The following is a 20,541-nucleotide window of genomic DNA, read 5'->3' as shown; positions in this document are numbered from 1 at the left end:
CGTCAGGGTCATTTCGGGGCCCTTTCTCGACTAATACGGGATCATTTGGTGACCCTTTCGGCATCATTTCTCGATGGTTTTCGGGATCCGTCCGGGATCCCGTCGGGGTCATTTCGGGACTTTTTCTCGACTAACACGGGATCATTTGGGGACCTTTTCGGCATCATTTCTGTGTGGTTTTCGGTATCCGTTCGGGATCCCTTCAGGGTAATTTTGGGACTTTTTCTCGACTAATACGGGTTCCTTTGAGGTACCTTCCGGCATCATTTCTAGATGGTTTTCGGGATCCATCAGGCATCCCGTCGGGGTCATTTCTGGACTTTTTCTCGACTAATACGGGATCATTTGGGGTAGCTTCCGGCATCATTGCTAGATGGTTTTAGGGATCCGTCCGGGATCCCGTCTTGGTCATTTCGAGACTTTTTCTCGACTTATACGGGATCATTTGGGGACCCTTTCGGCATCATTTCTCGATGGTTTTCGGGATCCGTCCGGAACCCGTCGGGGTCATTTCGGGACTTTTTCTAGACTAATACGGGATCATTTGGGGACGCTTTCGGCATCATTTCTCGATGGTTTTCGGGATCCGTCCGGGATCCCGTCGGGGTCATTTCGGGACTATTTCGGGATCATTTGGGGTACCTTCCGGCATCATTTCTAGATGGTTTTCGGGATCCGTCCGGGATCCCGTCGGGGTCATTTCGGGACTTTTTCTCGACTTATACGGGATCATTTGGGGACCTTTTCGGCATCATTTCTGTATGGTTTTCGGGATCCGTTCGGGATCCCTTCAGGGTAATTTTGGGACTTTTTCTCGACTAATACGGGTTCATTTGAGGTACCTTCCGGCATCATTGCTAGATGGTTTTCGGGATATCCGTCCAGGATCCAATCAGGGTCATTTCGGGACTATTTTTGGATCATTTGGGGTACCTTCCGGCATCACTTCTATATGATTTTGAGGATCCGTTCGGGATCCCGTCGGGGTTATTTCGGGACTTTTTCTCGACTAATACGGGATCATTTGGCGACCCTTTCGGCATCATATCTGGATGCTTTTCGGGATCCGTCCGGGAACCCGTCGGGTTAATTTCGGGACTTTTTCTCGACTAATACGGGATCATTTGGGGACGCTTTCGGCATCATTTCTGGATGGTTTTCGGGATCCGTCCGGGATCCCGTCTTGGTCATTTCGGGACTTTTTCTCGACTTATACGGGATCATTTGGGGACCCTTTCGGCATCATATCTGGATGCTTTTCGGGATCCGTCCGGGAACCAGTCGGGGTCATTTCGGGACTTTTTCTCGACTAATACGGGATCATTTGGGGACGCTTCCGGCATCATTTCTAGATGGTTATCGGGATCCGTCCGGGATCCCGTCAGGTTCATTACGGAACTATTTCGGGATCCTTTGGGGTACCTTCCGGCATAATTTCTATATAGTTTTGAGGATCCGTCCGGGATTCCGTCGGGGTCATTTCGGGAATTTTTCTCGACGAATACGGGATCATTTGGGGACGCTTTCGGCATCATTTCTGGATGGTTTTCGGGATCCGTCCGGTATCCCGTCGGGGCCATTTCGGGACTATTTCGGGATCATTTGGGGTACCTTCCGGCATCATTTCTATATGGTTTTAGGGATCCGTCCGAGATCCCGTAAGGGTCATTTCGGGAATAATTCAGGATACCTTCCGGCATCATTTTTAGATAGTTTTCGGGATCCGTCCGGGATCCCGTCGGGGTCATTTCGGGACTATTTCGGGATCATTTGGGGTACCTTCCGGCATCATTTCTGGATAGTTTTCGGGATCCATCCGGGATCCCGACGGGGTCAATTCAGGACTTTTTCTTGACTAATACGGGATGATTTGCGGACCCTTTCGGCATTATTTCTGGATGCTTTTCGGGATCCGTCAGGAATCCCGTCGGGGTCATTTCGGGACTTTTTCGGGACTAATACGGGCTAATTAGGGGAGCCTTTCGGCATCATTTCTGGATGGTTTTCGGGATCCGTACGGGATCCTGCCAGGGTCATTTCGGGACTATTTCGGGATCATTTGGGGTACCTTCCGGCATCATTTCTATATGATTTTGAGGATCCGTCCGGGATCCCGTCGGGGTTATTTCGGGACTTTTTATCGACTGGTATGGGATCATTAGGGGACCCTTTCGGCATAATTTCTGGATGGTTTTTGGGATCCGTCCGGGATCCCTTCCGAGTAATTTCGGAACTTTTTTGGGACTATTTGGGGATCATTTGGGGTATTTTCCGGCATCATTTCTGTATGGTATTCGGGATCATTTGGGGTCCCTTCCGGCATAATTTCTGGATGATTTTCGGTCATTTCGGAACTATTAGGGGATCATTTGAGGACATTCCGGCATCATTTCTGGATAGTTTTTGGGATCCGTGAGGGATCCCGTCGGGGTAATTTCTGGACTTTTCAGATATTTTTTCGGGATTATTTTGGGTTTCCAAGATCATTTCTGGATGGATTTCGAGATCTGTCCGGGATCCCGTCAGGGTCATTTAGGAGTCCGTTCGAGATCCCGTCAGGGTCATTACGGGACTATTAGGGGATCATTTGAGGACCTTTCCGGCATCATTTCTGGATAGTTTTCGGAATCCGTCTGGGATCCCGTCGGGGTCATTTCAGGACTTTTTCGGGACTAATACGGGATCATTTTGGGACCCTTCCGGAATCATTTCTGTATGGTTTTCGCGATCCGTCGTGGATCCCCCAAGGACCCTTCCTGGATATTTTCTGGATGGTTTTTGAGAACCGTCCGGGAGCCCGTCAGGGTCATTTCGGAATTATTTCGGGATCATTTTGGTACCCTTCAGGCATCATTTCTTTGTGGTTCTCTGGATAAGTCTAGAATCGTGTCGTTGTCATTTCGGGTTTTTTGGGACTATTCCGGGAACTTTTGGAGACCCTTCCGTGGCATTTCTAAATGGTTTTCGGGATTTGTCCGCGATAGCGTCGGGGTCATTTCGTGGATTTTTCTGGATAATTTCGGGATCATTTGGGGATCCTGTCAGGTTATCAGCTCATTTAGTTCTTTTTTTACTCAATTACGAAAATAAAATGTATTGGACAGAAACATCTTTTTAAACAGATAACTTGATAAGCAGGCTAACGTGAATATCCCTTATATTTAATTTTCTCCTTGCGGACGGGGCCGCGGGTAAAGGCTAGTATATATTATAAATGGCAAAGTTTGGATGTGAAGATGTTTGGATGTTTAGATGTTTGGATGTTTGGATGTTTGGATGTTTGTCCAGACGTTTGTCTTTGTGACTCAATCACGCAAGAACGGCTGGACGGATTTATATGAAATTTGGCATGCATATAGCCAATAGTCTAGAAGGATCTACTAGCTATATATTTTTCAAAAGGGGCGTGGTCTCCGCCCCCTAGGAACAGTTATAATTTAATTATTATATTTTTTTGTCTTTGCGAATGAATCACGCCAGAACGGCTTCACGGATTTTGATGAAATTTGGGACAGAGATAATAGGCTACTGGCGAAATTTTTTTTGAACATGGAAAGGGGGAAGGGGGTCCCACGACCCCTTCGAATAATTACTTTTTAACAATTTTTACACATTATAACTTTACGTATACTGACCTTCACCAATACTACAAACTCAATGGGAGAAATAAGTCGAGGGCTTACAAAGTGAGCAGTGATACACCCCCCCCCCCCCTTTCCCCTCTCGAGAAAAATCTATAAATTGTTATAACTCAATGTAAATTTTGTCCTAAAATCAATAATTTTTGGCATCTGGCTCATACAGATCGAGATCTAAACAATTTTGGAAAAACGATCAGTGGTACTCTCCTCCTCCCGCCATCCGCCCTCCTTCAATTGTTTTTATTAGCACGCTTTTATTAGCTTTACCTGTATGTTTCTTTGTAACTCTTCATTCGCTCCAACGCGCCTGTTGCCTTATTAACATGGTTTTATAATTATCTTCACCCTATTTGTAATCCCGTTTGGGTCATATCGAGACCCTTCAGGGATCATTTCTGGATGGTTTTCGGGACTATTCCGGGATCATTTCGGGACTATTTCGCGCGATCATTTGGGGACCCTTCCGGCATCATTTCTGGACGGTTTTCGGGATCCGTCCGGGATCCCGTCGGGGTCATTTCGAAACTTTTTCTCGACTAAGACGGGATCATTTGGGGAGCCTTTCGGCATCATTTCTGGATGGTTTTCGGGATCCGTCCGGGTCCCGTCGGGGTCATTTCTGGACTTTTTCTCGACTGATACGGGATCATTTGAGGACCCTTTCCGCATCATTTCTGGATGGTTTTCGGGTTCCGTCCGGATCCCGTCAGGGTCATTTCGGGGCCCTTTCTCGACTAATACGGGATCATTTGGTGACCCTTTCGGCATCATTTCTCGATGGTTTTCGGGATCCGTCCGGGATCCCGTCGGGGTCATTTCGGGACTTTTTCTCGACTAACACGGGATCATTTGGGGACCTTTTCGGCATCATTTCTGTGTGGTTGTCGGGATCCGTTCGGGATCCCTTCAGGGTCATTTTGGGACTTTTTCTCGACTAATACGGGTTCCTTTGAGGTACCTTCCGGCATCATTTCTAGATGGTTTTCGGGATCCATCAGGGATCCCGTCGGGTCATTTCTGGACTTTTTCTCGACTAATACGGGATCATTTGGGGTAGCTTCCGGCATCATTGCTAGATGGTTTTAGGGATCCGTCCGGGATCCCGTCTTGGTCATTTCGAGACTTTTTCTCGACTTATACGAGATCATTTGGGGACCCTTTCGGCATCATTTCTCGATGGTTTTCGGGATCCGTCCGGAACCCGTCGGGGTCATTTCGGGACTTTTTCTAGACTAATACGGGATCATTTGGGGACGCTTTCGGCATCATTTCTGGATGGGTTTCGGGATCCGTCCGGGATCCCGCCGGGGTCATTTCGGGACTATTTCGGGATCATTTGGGGTACCTTCCGGCATCATTTCTAGATGGTTTTCGGGATCCGTCCGGGATCCCGTCGGGGTAATTTCGGGACTTTTTCTCGACTTATACGGGATCATTTGGGGACCTTTTCGGCATCATTTCTGTATGGTTTTCGGGATCCGTTCGGGATCCCTTCAGGGTAATTTTGGGACTTTTTCTCGACTAATACGGGTTCATTTGAGGTACCTTCCGGCATCATTGCTAGATGGTTTTCGGGATCCGTCCAGGATCCCGTCTTGGTCATTTCGGGACTTTTTCTCGACTTATACGGGATCATTTGGGGACCCTTTCGGCATCATATCTGGATGCTTTTCGGGATCCGTCCGGGAACCAGTCGGGGTCATTTCGGGACTTTTTCTCGACTAATACGGGATCATTTGGGGACGCTTTCGGCATCATTCCTGGATGGTTTTCGGGATCCGTCCGGGATCCCGTCAGGTTCATTACGGAACTATTTCGGGATCCTTTCCGGCATCATTTCTGGATAGTTTTCGGAATCCGTCTGGGATCCCGTCGGGGTCATTTCAGGACTTTTTCGGGACTAATACGGGATCATTTTGGGACCCTTCCGGAATCATTTCTGTATGGTTTTCGCGATCCGTCGTGGATCCCCCAAGGACCCTTCCTGGATATTTTCTGGATGGTTTTTGAGAACCGTCCGGGAGCCCGTCAGGGTCATTTCGGAACTTTTTCGGAACTATTTCGGGATCATTTTGGTACCCTTCAGGCATCATTTCTTTGTGGTTCTCTGGATAAGTCTAGAATCGTGTCGTTGTCATTTCGGGTTTTTTGGGACTATTCCGGGAACTTTTGGAGACCCTTCCGTGGCATTTCTAAATGGTTTTCGGGATTTGTCCGCGATAGCGTCGGGGTCATTTCGTGGATTTTTCTGGATAATTTCGGGATCATTTGGGGATCCTGTCAGGTTATCAGCTCATTTAGTTCTTTTTTTACTCAATTACGAAAATAAAATGTATTGGACAGAAACATCTTTTTAAACAGATAACTTGATAAGCAGGCTAACGTGAATATCCCTTATATTTAATTTTCTCCTTGCGGACGTGGCCGCGGGTAAAGGCTAGTATATTATAAATGGGAAAGTTTGGATGTTAAGATGTTTGGATGTTTGGATGTTTGGATGTTTGTCCAGACGTTTGTCTTTGTGACTCAATAACGCAAGAACGGCTGGACCGATTTGGATGAAATTTTGCACACATATAGCCAATAGTCTAGAAGGATCTACTAGCTATATATTTTTCAAAAGGGGCGTGGTCCCCGCCCCCTAGGAACAGTTATAATTTAATTATTATATTTTTTCGTCTTTGCGACTGAATCACGCCAGAATGGCTACACGGATTTTGATGAAATTTGGGACACAGACAGTAGTCTACTAGCGAAAATTTTTTCGAGCATGGAAAGAGGGGTAGGGGTCCCACGACCCCTTCGAGAAATTATTTTTTATAATTTTTACACATTATAACTTTACGTATACTGGCCTTCACCAATATCACAGACTCAAGGGGTCAAATAAGTCGAGGGCTTACAAAGTAAGCAGTGACACCCTCCTCCCGCCCCCCCCTTCCTTTATCTCCCCTCTGGTGGAAAATCTATAAATTGTTATAACTCAACATAAATTTTCTCCTAAATCAATAGTTTTTGGTATCTGGTACATACAGAACGAGATCTAGACAATTTTGGAGGAACGATCAGTGGTCCTCTCCTCTACTCCCGCCATCCGCCCTCCATCAATTGTTTTTATTAGCACGCTTTTATTAGCTTTACCTGTATGTTTATATGTAACTTTTTATTCGCTCCAATGCGCCTGCTGCCTTATTAACATGGTTTTATAATTAGCTTCACCTTATTTGTAATCCCGTAAGGGTCATATCGAGACCCTCCGGGATCATTTCTGGATGGTTTTCGGGATCGGTCCGGGATTACGCCGGGGTAATTTCGGGACTTTTTCGGAACTATTTCGGGATCATTTTGGGACCCTTCCGGGATCATTTCTGTATAGTTTTCGGGATCCGTCCGGGATCCCGTCGGGGTTATTTTGGGATATTTTCGGGACTATTCCGGAATCATTTCGGGACTATTTCGCGATCATTTGGGGACCCTTCCGGCATCATTTGTGGATGGTTTTCAGGATCCGTCCGGGATCCCGTCGGGGTACTTTCGGGATCATTTGCGTACCTTCAAGAGATAAATTCTTGATGGTTTCCGGGATCATTACGGGACTTTTTCGGGGTCAGTTTGGGTCCTTTCCGTAATCATTCCTGGATGGTTTTAGGGATCCGTCCGGGATCCTGTCGGGGTCATTTTGGGACTTTTGCGGGATCATTTGGGGTCTCTTCCGGCATCATTTCTGGATGGTTTACGGGATCCGTCCGGGATCCTGTCGGGGGCATTTTGGGACTCTTGCGTGATCATTTGGGGTCTCTTCCGGCATCATTTCTGGGTGGTTTACGGGATCCGTCCGGGATCCTCTCGGGGTTATTTTGGGACTTTTGCGGGATCATTTGGGGTCTCTTCCGGCATCATTTCTGGATGGTTTACGGGATCCGTCCGGGATCCTGTCGGGGTCATTTTGGGACTTTTGCGGGATCATTTGGGGTCTCCTCCGGCATCATTTCTGGATGGTTTACGGGATCCGTCCGGGATCCTGTCGGGGTCATTTTGGGACTTTTGCGGGATCATTTGGGGTCCCTTCCGGCATCATTTCTGGATGGTTTACGGGATCCGTCCGGGATCCTGTCGGGGTCATTTTGGGACTTTTGCGGAATCATTTGGGGTCTCTTCCGGCATCATTTCTGGATGGTTTACGGGATCCGTCCGGGATCCTGTCGGGGTCATTTTGGGACTTTTGCGGGATCATTTGGGGTCTCTTCCGGTATCATTTCTGTATGGTTTTCGGGATCCGTCCGGGACCCTGTCGGGGTCATTTTGGGACTTTAGCGGGATCATTTTGGGTCTCCTCCGGCATCATTTCTGGATGGTTTACGGGATCCGTCCGGGATCCTGTCGGGGTCATTTTGGGACTTTTGCGGGATCATTTGGGGTCTCTTCCGGCATCATTTCTGGATGGTTTTCGGGATCCGTCCGGGACCCTGTCGGGGTCATTTTGGGACTTTTGCGGGATCATTTGGGGTCTCTTCCGGCATCATTTCTGAATGGTTTACGGGATCCGTCCGGGATCTTTTCGGGGTCATTTTGGGACTTTTGCGGGATCATTTGGGGTCTCTTCCGGCATCATTTCTGGATGGTTTACGGGATCCGTCCGGGACCCTGTCGGGGTCAATTTGGGACTTTAGCGGGATCATTTGGGGTCTCCTCCGGCATCATTTCTGGATGGTTTTCGGGATCCGTCCGGGATCCTGTCGGGGTCATTTTGGGACTTTTGCGGGATCATTTGGGGTCTCTTCCGGCATTATTTCTGGATGGTTTACAGGATCCGTCCGGGATCCTCTCGGGGTCATTTTGAGACTTTTGCGGGATCATTTGGGGTCTCTTCCGGCATCATTTCTGTATGGGTTTCGGGATCCGTCCGGGATCCTGTCGGGGTCATTTTGGGACTTTTGCGGGATCATTTGGGGTCTCTTCCGGCATCATTTCTGGATGGTTTACGGGATCCGTCCGGGATCCTGTCGGGGTCATTTTGGGCCTTTTCCGGGTTCATTTGGGTTCTCTTCCGGCATCATTTCTGGATGGTTTTCGGGATCCGTCCGGGACCCTGTCGGGGTCATTTTGGTACTTTAGCGGGATCATTTGGGGTCTCCTCCGGCATCATTTCTGGATGGTTTTCGGGATCCGTCCGGGATCCTGTCGGGGTCATTTTGGGACCTTTGCGGGATCATTTGAGGTCTCTTCCGGCATCATTTCTAGATGGTTTTCGGGATCCGTCCGGGATCCTGTCGGGGTGATTTTGGGACTTTTGCGGGATCATTTGGGGTCTCTCCCGGCATCATTTCTGGATGGTTTTCGGGATCCGTCCGGGATCCTGTCGGGGTCATTTTGGGACTTTTGCGGGATCATTTGGGGTCTCTTCCGGCATCATTTCTGGATGGTTTACGAGATCCGCCCGGGATCCTGTCGGGGTCATTTTGGGACTTTTGCGTGATCATTTGGGGTCTCTTCCGGCATCATTTCGGGATGGTTTACGGGATCCGTCCGGGACCCTGTCGGGGTCATTTTGGTACTTTAGCGGGATCATTTGGGGTCTCCTCCGGCATCATTTCTGGATGGTTTTCGGGATCCGTCCGGGATCCTGTCGGGGTCATTTTGGGACCTTTGCGGGATCATTTGAGGTCTCTTCCGGCATCATTTCTAGATGGTTTTCGGGATCCGTCCGGGATCCCGTCGATGTCATTTCGCATTTCGGGACTATTTCGGCATCATTTGGGGTACCTTCCGGTATCAATTCTAGATGGTTTTCGGGATCCGTCCGGGATCCCGTCGGAGTCATTTCGGAACTTTTTCTCGACTAATACAGGATCATTTGGGGACCCTTTCGGCATCATTTCTGGATAGTTTTAGGGATCCGTTCGGGATCCCGACGGGGTCATATCGGGACCATTTGGGGTACCTACCGGCATCATTTCTGGATGGTTAACGGGATCCGTCCGGGACCCTGTCGGGGTCATTTTGGGACTTTAGCGGGATCATTTGGGGTCTCCTCCGGCATCATTTCTGGATGGTTTCCGGATCCGTCCGGGATTCCGTCGGAGTAATTTCGGGACTATTAGGGGGTTATTTGGGGACCTTTCCGGCATCATTTCTGGATAGTTTTAGGGATCCGTTCGGGATCTCGACGGGGTCATATCGGGACCATTTGGGGTACCTACCGGCATCATTTATGGTTGGTTTTCGGGATCCGTCCGGGATCCCGTCGGCATCATTTCGGGACTATTTCGGGATCATTTGGGTACCTACCCTCATCATTTCTGGATGATTTTCGGGATCCGTACGGGATCCCGTCGGGGTCATTTCGGGACTTTTTCGGGATCCGCCCGTGATCCCGGCGGGGTCATTTCGGGAATATTTCGGGATCATTTGGGGTACCTAGATGGATAGCTTTCGGGATTCGTCCGGGATCCCGTCTGGATCATTTCAGGACTTTTTCGGGATCATTTGGGGTATCTTCCGGCCACTTTTCTAGATGGTGTCGGTATCCGTCCGGGATACCGTCAGGGTAATTTCGGGACTATTTGGGGATAACTTGGGAACCTTTCCGGCATCATTTCTGGATAGTTTCCGGGATCCTTCGGGGATCCCGTCAGGGTCATTTCGGAACCCGCGACTAATGCGGGATCATTTGGGGACCCTTTCGCCATCATTTCCGGATGGTTTTCGTGATCCGTCCGGGATACCGTCAGGGTAATTTCGGGACTATTTGGGGATATCTTGGGAACCTTTCCGGCATCATTTCTGGATAGTTTCCGGGATCCGTCGGGAATCCCGTTAGGATCATTTCGGAACTATAAGGGGATCATTTCATTTTTCATCTTTCTTTAAGGGGATCATTTCACCTTCCAGCATCATTTCTGTATACTTTTGGGGATCCGTCCGGGATCCCGACGGGGTAATTTCTGGCCTATTTCGGGATCATTTTTGGGTACCAACCGGCATCATTTCTGGATGATCCGGGATCCGTCCGGGATCCCATGGGGGGAATTTCGGGAATTTTTCGGGATCATTTGGGGTCCCTTCCGGCATCATTTCTGGATCGTTTTCGGGATCCGTCCGAGATCCCGTCGGGTTTATTTTTTTACTTTTTAGGGAAAATGTCAGGGAATTTCGAGACTGTTCTTGGATCATTTGGGGATCCTTCAGGGATAATTTCTGGATGGTTTTAGGGATCCCGTCGGGGTAATTTCGGGACTTTTTCACGACTATTTCGGGGTCAGTTGCCCTTAAAGATCATTTCTGGGTGGTTTTCGGGATCCGTCCGGGATCCCGTCAGGGTTATTTCGCGCCTTTTCGGGACTATTTCGGGATCATTTTGGGACCCTTCCGGGATAATTTCTCTATGATTTTCGGGATCTGTTCGGGATCCCTTCGTAGTTTTTTCGCGACTTTATCTGGGATAAATTGCGGACCCTTTAGAGATCAATTCTGGATGGTTTTCGGTATCGGTCTGGGATCCCCTCAAGGTCATTTCGGGACTTTTTCGGGACTATTTCGGAATCATTTTGGGACCCCTCCGGCATAATTTCTGGGTGATTTTCGGGATCTGTCCGGGATCCCGACGGAGTTTTTTCGGGACTTTTTCCGGACTATTTCTGGATTATTTGCGGACGTTTCAGAGCTCAGTTCTGGATGATTTTCGTATTCTGTCCGGGATCCCGTCGGAGTTATTTCGGGGTAATTTTGGGACCCTTCCAGGATAATTTCTTCATGATTTTCGGGATGGGTCTGAGTTTTTCGTGACTTTCGGGACCATTTGCGGAACTTTCAGAGATCAATTCTGGATGGTTTGTGGACTTTTCCGGGATCATTTGGGGATCCCTCCAGAGTCATTTCTGTATGGTTTTCGGGATCCCGTCAGGGTCATTTCGGGCCTTTTTCGTGACTACTATTTCGGAATCATTTTGGGACTCCTCCGTGATAATTTCTGGGCGATTTTCGGGATTTGTCCGGGATCCCGTCAGAGTTTTTTCGGGACTTTTTCGGACTATATCGGGATCATTTGTGGACCGTTCAGGAATCAAATCTGGATGGTTTTCGGGATCCGTCCGGGATCCCGTCAGGGTCATTTCGGGACTTTTCGTGACTACTTCGGGATTATTTTGCGACCCTTCCGGCATCATTTCTGGATAGTTTTCGAGATTTGTACGGGATCCCGTCGGCATCATTTCGTGACTATTTGGTGTCATTTAGGGACACTTCCGGGATCATTTTAAGTCTCTTCGAAACCGGTAATTCAGCACACATGGCCGTGGATTTACGGCAAATTATTCGTAATTAAAATTCGGTATGTTTTATCTTTAATATATCACAGCTTTTTCGTTCTATTTTTAAATGAATCCTGTAGCGAACTATTACAACTATAATTAAAATTTTTGTAATATTTTAACCAACTAAATACCCGAAAAAGCAACACTGCTTTCATTTAAAAACTTCTTTTTGGTTTTAGCTAATTGCAGTTTCACTCCTTTGTTCTATGAGTAGTAATTCTTTCACCCCTGTCATATCAATTAATTTAACTTAGAAACAAAATGTATTTTTTTTAATTCGAAAAAAGTGTATTGTACTATTCATGTAAGCGTGCCCATCAGCTCAGTTAGTTATTTTTTTTTACTGTATTAAAAAATAAAATACATTGACAGAAAAATTTTTTAAACAGACAACTTGATAAGCAGGCTAACGTGAATAGCACATATATTTTATTTTCTCCTTGCGGACGGGGCCGCGGGTAAAGGCTAGTATATTATAAATGGGAAAGTTTGGATGTTAAGATGTTTGGATGTTTGGATGTTTGTCCAGACGTTTGTCTTTGTGACTCAATAACGCAAGAACGGCTGGACCGATTTGGATGAAATTTTGCACACATATAGCCAATAGTCTAGAAGGATCTACTAGCTATATATTTTTCAAAAGGGGCGTGGTCCCCGCCCCCTAGGAACAGTTATAATTTAATTATTATATTTTTTCGTCTTTGCGACTGAATCACGCCAGAATGGCTACACGGATTTTGATGAAATTTGGGACGCAGACAGTAGTCTACTAGCGAAATTTTTTTTCGAACATGGAAAGAGGGGTGGGGGTCCCACGACCCCTTCGAGAAATTATTTTTCATAATTTTTACACATTATAACTTTACGTATACTGGCCTTCACCAATATCACAGACTCAAGGGGTCAAATAAGTCGAGGGCTTACAAAGTAAGCAGTGACACCCTCCGCCCGCCCCCCTTTATATCCCCCTCTGGTGTAAAATCCATAAATTGTTATAACTCAATCTAAATTTTCTCCTAAATCAATAGTTTTTGGTATCTGGTACATACAGAACGAGATCTAGACAATTTTGGAGGAACGATCAGTGGTCCTCTCCTCTACTCCCGCCATCCGCCCTCCATCAATTGTTTTTATTAGCACGCTTTTATTAGCTTTACCTGTATGTTTCTATCTAACTTTTTATTCGCTCCAATGCGCCTGCTGCCTTATTAACATGGTTTTATAATTAGCTTCACCTTATTTGTAATCCCGTAAGGGTCATATCGAGACCCTTCCGGGATCATTTCTGGATGGTTTTCGGGATCGGTCCGGGGTTACGCCGGGGTAATTTCGGGACTTTTTCGGGACTATTTCGGGATCATTTTGGGACCCTTCCGGGATCATTTCTGTATAGTTTACGGGATCCGTCCGGGATCCCGTCGGGGTTATTTTGGAACATTTTCGGGACTATTCCGGAATCATTTGGGGACTATTTCGCGATTATTTGGGGACCCTTCCGGCATCATTTCTGGATGGTTTTCGGGATCCGTGCGGGATCTCGTCGGGGTCATATGGGGACTTTTTCGGGATCATTTGGGGGCTCTTCCGGCATCATTTCTGGATGGTTTTCGGGATCCGTCCGGGATATCGTCGGGGTCATTTGGGGACTTTTTCGGGATCATTTGGGGGTTCTTCCGGCATCATTTCTGGATGGTTTTCGGGATCCGTCCGGGATCTCGTCGGGGTCATTTGGGGACTTTTTCGGGATCATTTTGGGGCTCATCCGGCATCATTTCTGGATGGTTTTCGGGATCCGTCCGGGATCCCGTCGGGGTCATTTCGGGACTTTTTCGCGACTAATACGGGATCATTTGGGAACCCTTTCGGCATCATTTCTGGATGGTTTTCGGGATCCGTCCGGGATCCCGTCGGGGTCATTTCGGGACTTTTTCGCGACTAATACGGGATCATTTGGGAACCCTTTCGGCATCATTTCTGGATGGTTTTCGGGATCCGTCCGGGATCCCATTAGGGTAATTTCGGGACTATTAGGGGATCATTTGGGAACCTTTCCGGCATCATTTCTGGATAATTTTCGGGATCCGTCCGGGATGCCGACGAGGTCATTTCGGGACTATTTCGGGATCATTTGGGATACCTACCGGCATCATTTATGGATGGTTTTTGGAATTCGTCCGGGATCCCGTCTTGGTCCTTTCGGGACTTTTTTTCGACTAATACGGGATCATTTGCGGACCCTTTCGGCATCATTTCTGGATAGTTGTCGGGATCCCGTCACGGTCATTTCGGGACTATTAGGGGATCATTTAAGGACCTTTCCGGCATCATTTCTGTATTGTTTTCGGAATCCTTTCGGGATCCCGTCAGGGTCATTTTGGGACTTTTTCGGGGCTAATACCGGATCATTTGGGGATCCTCTAGGGGTCGTTTCGTGACTTTTTCTGTTTTATTTCGGGATCATTTGGGGACCCTTCCGGCATAATTTCTTGATGGTTTGCCGGATCCATCAGGGTCATTTCGGGATCATTTTGGGATCATTTGGGGACCCTTCCGAGATCATTTCTGGATCAGTCCGGGATGCCGTCAGGGTCATTTTGGTATTAGGTGATCATTTGAGGACCTTTCCGGCATCACTTCTGGATGGTTTTCGGTATCCTATCAGGATCCCCTCGGAATCATTGCGGGACTTTTTCGGGATCATTTGGGGTCCCTCCCAAGATCATTTCTGGATGGATTTCGGGATCTGTCCGGAATCCCGTCAGGGTCATTTAGGGGTGCGTTCGAGATCCCGTCAGGGTCATTTCGGGACTTCTTCGGGACTATATCGGGATCATTTCTGGATGGTTTATGGGATCCGTCCATGACCCCTTAAGGGTAATTTCGGGACTATTAGGTGATCATTTGAGGACCTTTCCGGCATCACTTCTGGATGATTTTCGGTATCCGTTCGGGATCCCGTCGGAATCAATGCGGGACTTTTACGGAATCATTTGGGATTCCTTCCGGCATCATTTCTGGATGGTTTTCGGGATTTGTCCGGGATCCCGTCGGGGTTATTCCGGGACCTTTTCGGGGCTAATACGGGATCATTTGGGGATCCTCTAGGGGTCGTTTCGTGACTTTGTCTGTATTATTTCGGGATCATTTTGGAACCCTTTCGGTATAATTTCTTGATGGTTTGCCGGGTCCATCAGGGTCATTTCGGGACCATTTTGGGATCATTTGGGGACCCTTCCGAGATCATTTCTGGATCCGTCCGGGATGCCGTAGGAGCCATTTCGGGATTTTTTGTTACTTTTCCGGAGTAGTTTTTGCACCCTTCCGGGATCATTTCTGGATCTGTGCGGGATCCCATCTGGGTCAATTCCGGACTATTTCGGGATCATTTTGGAATCCTTCCGGAATCATTTCTGTATGGTTTTCGCGATCCATCGTGGATCCCCTCGGAGCCATTTCGGAACTTTTTCTGGAGTTAGTCGGGATAATTTAGGGACCCTTCCTGGATATTTTCTGGATGGTTTTTGAGATCCGCCCGGGAGCCCGTCAGGGTCATTTCGGAACCTTTTCGGGATCATTTTGGAACACCTTCAGGGATCATTTCTGTGTGGTTCTCTGGATACGTCTAGAATCGTGTCGCTCTCATTTCGGGTTTTTTTGGGACTATTCGGGGAACTTTTGGAGACCCTATCGGGGCATTTCTGGATGGTTTTCGGGATCCGTCCGCGATAGCGTTGGGGTCATTTCGTAGCTTTTTCTGGATAATTTCGGGATCATTTGGGATCGCGGGTTCGAATCGAGCTCAAGGCCTAACAATAATTTTTTATCATCTTAAAATCAGTAGGCCGATATAACAACAAAAATTGTTAATACATCCCAGAGCACGGGGAAAAAAGTGTCAATAAAATATGACACTATGGCAGCATTGCCAACAAACAAGTCCAATTTTCACAGCCATTCTGCAACAGATGTCGCAGTGTTGTGAATATCAATTGGCACGAAACAGAATAGAAGTAGGACTAATGAAGACAAACAAAAAACCGCTGTGATGGCTGAATGGTTATAGCAGCGGCGCCTAAACGTTGCCGATGAAGGAATTTAGCAGTTCCCGAAATGGATTTATACAACGAGCTTTGGCAGTTGTCTAAAATTTTTTCTTTCTTCTATTCTAATTTAAAAATTTTTTCAATTAAGAAAAAATTTATCATAACAATAATAATGATAAAAAATTATTGTTAGGCCTTGAGCTCGATTCGAAGCCGCGATCTTAAAATCAGTAGGCCGATATAACAACAAAAATTGTTAATACATCCCAGAGCACGGGGAAAAAAGTGTCAATAAAATATGACACTATGGCAGCATTGCCAACAAACAAGTCCAATTTTCACAGCCATTCTGCAACAGATGTCGCAGTGTTGTGAATATCAATTGGCACGAAACAGAATAGAAGTAGGACTAATGAAGACAAACAAAAAACCGCTGTGATGGCTGAATGGTTATAGCAGCGGCGCCTAAACGTTGCCGATGAAGGAATTTAGCAGTTCCCGAAATGGATCTATACAACGAGCTTTGGCAGTTGTCTAAAATTTTTTCTTTCTTCTATTCTAATTTAAAAATTTTTTCAATTAAGAAAAAATTTATCATAACAATAATAATGATAAAAAATTATTGTTAGGCCTTGAGCTCGATTCGAACCCGCGATCTTAAAATCAGTAGGCCGATATAACAACAAAAATTTTTTTTTGAAGAAATTTGTAAATGAAGCAATCTAAATCTATTACTTTTGCAATACAAGTAAATACTGGCAAATGGAGATGCTGAAAAAGCGAATTTATTTTGTTGACATCACCTTTTTTATTGCGTTATGATACTCTGACTTAGAATTTTTTCGTTTTTTTTTCAAATTTCACAGCTACAGTAACTAGTTGCAACGCTACATGACTTTACAACTGATTAATAACTCAAAGTATACTAGCAGTGCTATACTTTCCGGAGTGCCATGGAATAGTCAATCATTAGTAAAATTTTTTTTTTGATATGATTAGAGGACAACTCCATTGAAAGCTAACTGCTGTACTTCTTTTATATTTCCATTTTACGGATATGGTAAGTTTCACTTTTAATAATAATCTAATGCTTAATGTCAGCCGTATGTTTTCTGTCTTTGGTTTTTCTGTGACTCACTTTGGCGACAAGGGTCTAAATGTAAATGACCGATCCTCAACTACGGCAGGTACCCATTTAAAATTTTATTTAAACTAATAATTAGAAAAGTTCTGGCAGCACTTAACTGAAAAGATTTCGACCACATACCAGTAAAATCAATTCAATAATAAAGTTAGTAGTAGCTTTTTAAACGGGCAAAAGACTAATTATTGTATTAAAAAGCTTTCAAACAAGTTTGGTTTTTTATGTCAACAGCAATTCATTTACTATAAACGTAATCTAATCAAATAATACCGTGAAAAACTATGCAGTTAATGTAACATAAAAATATTGTAATATTTTCATTAATTGCCTCATTGAAAAAGTATCATGGAGGCATTATACCCTTAAAAATTGAGAAATTCGATTAAAATTAAAATATTAAACCTTATCAAGCGAGAAACAGAAAAAACCTTCTCGTGTAAAATCTGTCCTTTGGCGCTTACGGTGAAATCGAAAAACTGGCTCGCTATGTTTTATAGCTGCTCTTTATCAATATTTGGCCAATACTCGTACGATCTAGCCAATGATTAGGTTTTGACTATACCTAAATGTGATTTATGTAGTTCTTGCAATAAAATTTTTTGTAATTTACTTGGAATCACCGTGCGATAACCCCATAAAATACATCCGGACTCAATCGTCAGCTCGGATGCTTTCATTTTAAATGCATGAAATTCATTGCCAGTTAAATTAAAAACTGTACCATTTAAAATAGAATCTGTCACCTTAGACAGAATAGTATCACGACGTGTGTATTTTGCTATTGCTAGAAAATCTAGCTGAAGCGGATTTACAAATTCCACATAATTAATGTATGTACTTTCAAGCTTTGTGTCCGGGGTGTAAGTTTGACTTATACGTGATAAACTATCCGCACTATTTAGAGAACCTTTGATATACTCGATGTTATAATTGAAGCCTGATAGTATGAATGCCTATCGCTGCATACGCGCCGCTGTCATTACTGGAATACTTTTACGATCACCAAAAATAGTGATAGTGATCTGTGATCAGTTTGGAGTGTAAACTACTTACCCAGTAAGTACTATCTTAATCGGATCACGCTGAAAATTATAGCTAAGGCTTCCTTCTCAATGGTGCTATAATTCAATTCTGCATATTTAATGCTCTAGAGACGTAAGCGATTGGTCTCATTGTACCGTCTTCATACTTGTGCCACAAGACTCCCGCAATGGCTGTGTTGCATGCGTCGGTGGACAGAACTATTGGTAGTTCCTGATTAAAATGTACTAGAACTTTATCAGAGCAGATTTCTGATTTCATCGCATCAAATGCTTCTTGGCAGTCAGAATTCTATTTGAATTCAACATCTTTTTTAAGTAATTTGTACAAAGGGCACGTTTTCTGAGCGAAATTTTTTATAAATCTTGAATGATAATAAATAAGAGATTTTTGTTTTAAAGAACTCGCATTTATTGACATTAAGTTTCAAGCCAGCTGCTTTTGACTTGTTCAAAACTAGTCGTACTCTTTTTAAATGCTCAGTAAGATCAGGACCCGTGATCGTTATGTCATCTTGATAGACAAGCACGTTCTTGATGGAGCACAACAAGTTTCCCATTACTTTTTGGAAGATTGCTGCCGCAGGTTTTACACCAAATGGCAATCTGGTCATTTTAAAATTCCTTTGTGTGTACTCCACGTTCACAATTTTTGTGCCTCTTCATCAAGAACTAATTGGTTATATGCATTTGACATATCTAATTTCGTAAAAATTTTACCTCCTTCCATTGATGCAGATATTTTATCAATTCGTGGCAAGGGGTATCGAAAGTCAATCAAAAATTTATTTACTGTGACCTTATAATCACCGCAAATCCGAATTTCTCCTTACGGTTTAAGAATCGGAATAAGTAGCGTTCCCCAATCTGAATTATCGACGGGAACCAGCATGCCCTTTTCAACTAAATCATTTAATTGTTTGTCAATTGTTGCACGCCATGCTATGGGTATGGGTCTTGGCTTGAAAAAAACAGGTACTGCATCCTTCGCAATAGGTAAGGATATGGTTGAGATATTGTATTTACCTAAGCCACTTTCAAATACTTCAGCAAACTCTACTTTAATTTGTTCAATTATTTCACTGTACGCGTTTAAATAATTAATTGAATTGTACTTCACTATTAGAAACAGAATCTGTCTGAGAAACATTTGAATCTAAGTCAATGGAAGATGACTTCGGATTTAAAAAATTCACCTGATTGTTTGAGGTTGGCTTAAGTTGAATCAACTCAAAACTCAGAGAACGAAGAAAGTCTCGCCCTAATAAAGTTTGCCTATTCAAATTTGTAACTACAAATTTACCAAACACTTTTTGCCCATTGAAAGCTTTGAACTCACCAATAATATTGATCAGATTACCTGTGTATCCGGTATATGGTACCGAACATTGCTGAAGAACACTTCGATCGCAATATGAGTCAAATGTATTAGCTGACATCAGAGAACAAGGGGCGCGCCGGTATAGAGAGTCTTACTCCGTTAACCTCAACTTCTAGTGTATAATGATTCAGAGCCACGTTTCCTTCGATGGCATGCACGGAAAAATTTAAATCGCTATTTTCTTTCATATCAATGCTGTATATGAAATCAAAAAAATTGTTAGAAAATTTCTCATTCGGTGAATGAACAAATTGAACATTCTTATCACACTTATCTTTACGATTGCAAATGTTTGCCAGATGCGCAACTGCGCCACACGAATGACAGGTGCTGTTCTTAAATTTGCAGCTATTGGATTGGTGGTTCTTCCAGCCACAGTGCATACATTTCGACACTTTGCTTCCTTTGCTGTTGTTGCTCGACTTCACTGTACTGCCTTTGTAGTTTTTGTTGTTGGATTTGCCACGTTGTTTAATGTAGTTAACCCCAATGTTCATTGCTTGACTGAGCGAGCTTCGTTTCACGTATTAACGCTTTTTGTAATGCCTTTGAGAGAGTCAATTTTTCATCCTCTTCGCAGATTTTCTCGAAAGTTTTTCCAGGCAGTTCGACTACAAATTTATGTAAAATAATGGTGTCCAAGGCTGCACCAAAATTGCAATTTACGGCTAGTCTTTTGACTCTAGCAAACCACGCGGACACACTTTCACTTTCAGCACGTTTTGCTGCGTAAAATCTTTTGATTTCATTAAAAACAATCACCGGAGGTGTAAATTGTTGTTTTAGGATGTCACACAATTCTTTGTATGACTTTGTGCATGGCAGCGGTGGACTACAAATTCCTCGTAAAATGGCGTATGCTTCTGATCCAAACGTTTTCAGCAATGTAGAGACTTTGTCAGTGTCTTCACTGCACTTTATCTCCAAACAAGTAAGGAAGGTTAAGTTCGGGTGTAACCGAACATTACATACTCAGTTGA

Source organism: Eurosta solidaginis, chromosome 3 (genome assembly GCF_040869045.1).
Source record: "Eurosta solidaginis isolate ZX-2024a chromosome 3, ASM4086904v1, whole genome shotgun sequence".
Lineage (NCBI taxonomy): Eukaryota > Metazoa > Arthropoda > Insecta > Diptera > Tephritidae > Eurosta > Eurosta solidaginis.
This window is presented reverse-complemented; position numbering follows the sequence as displayed.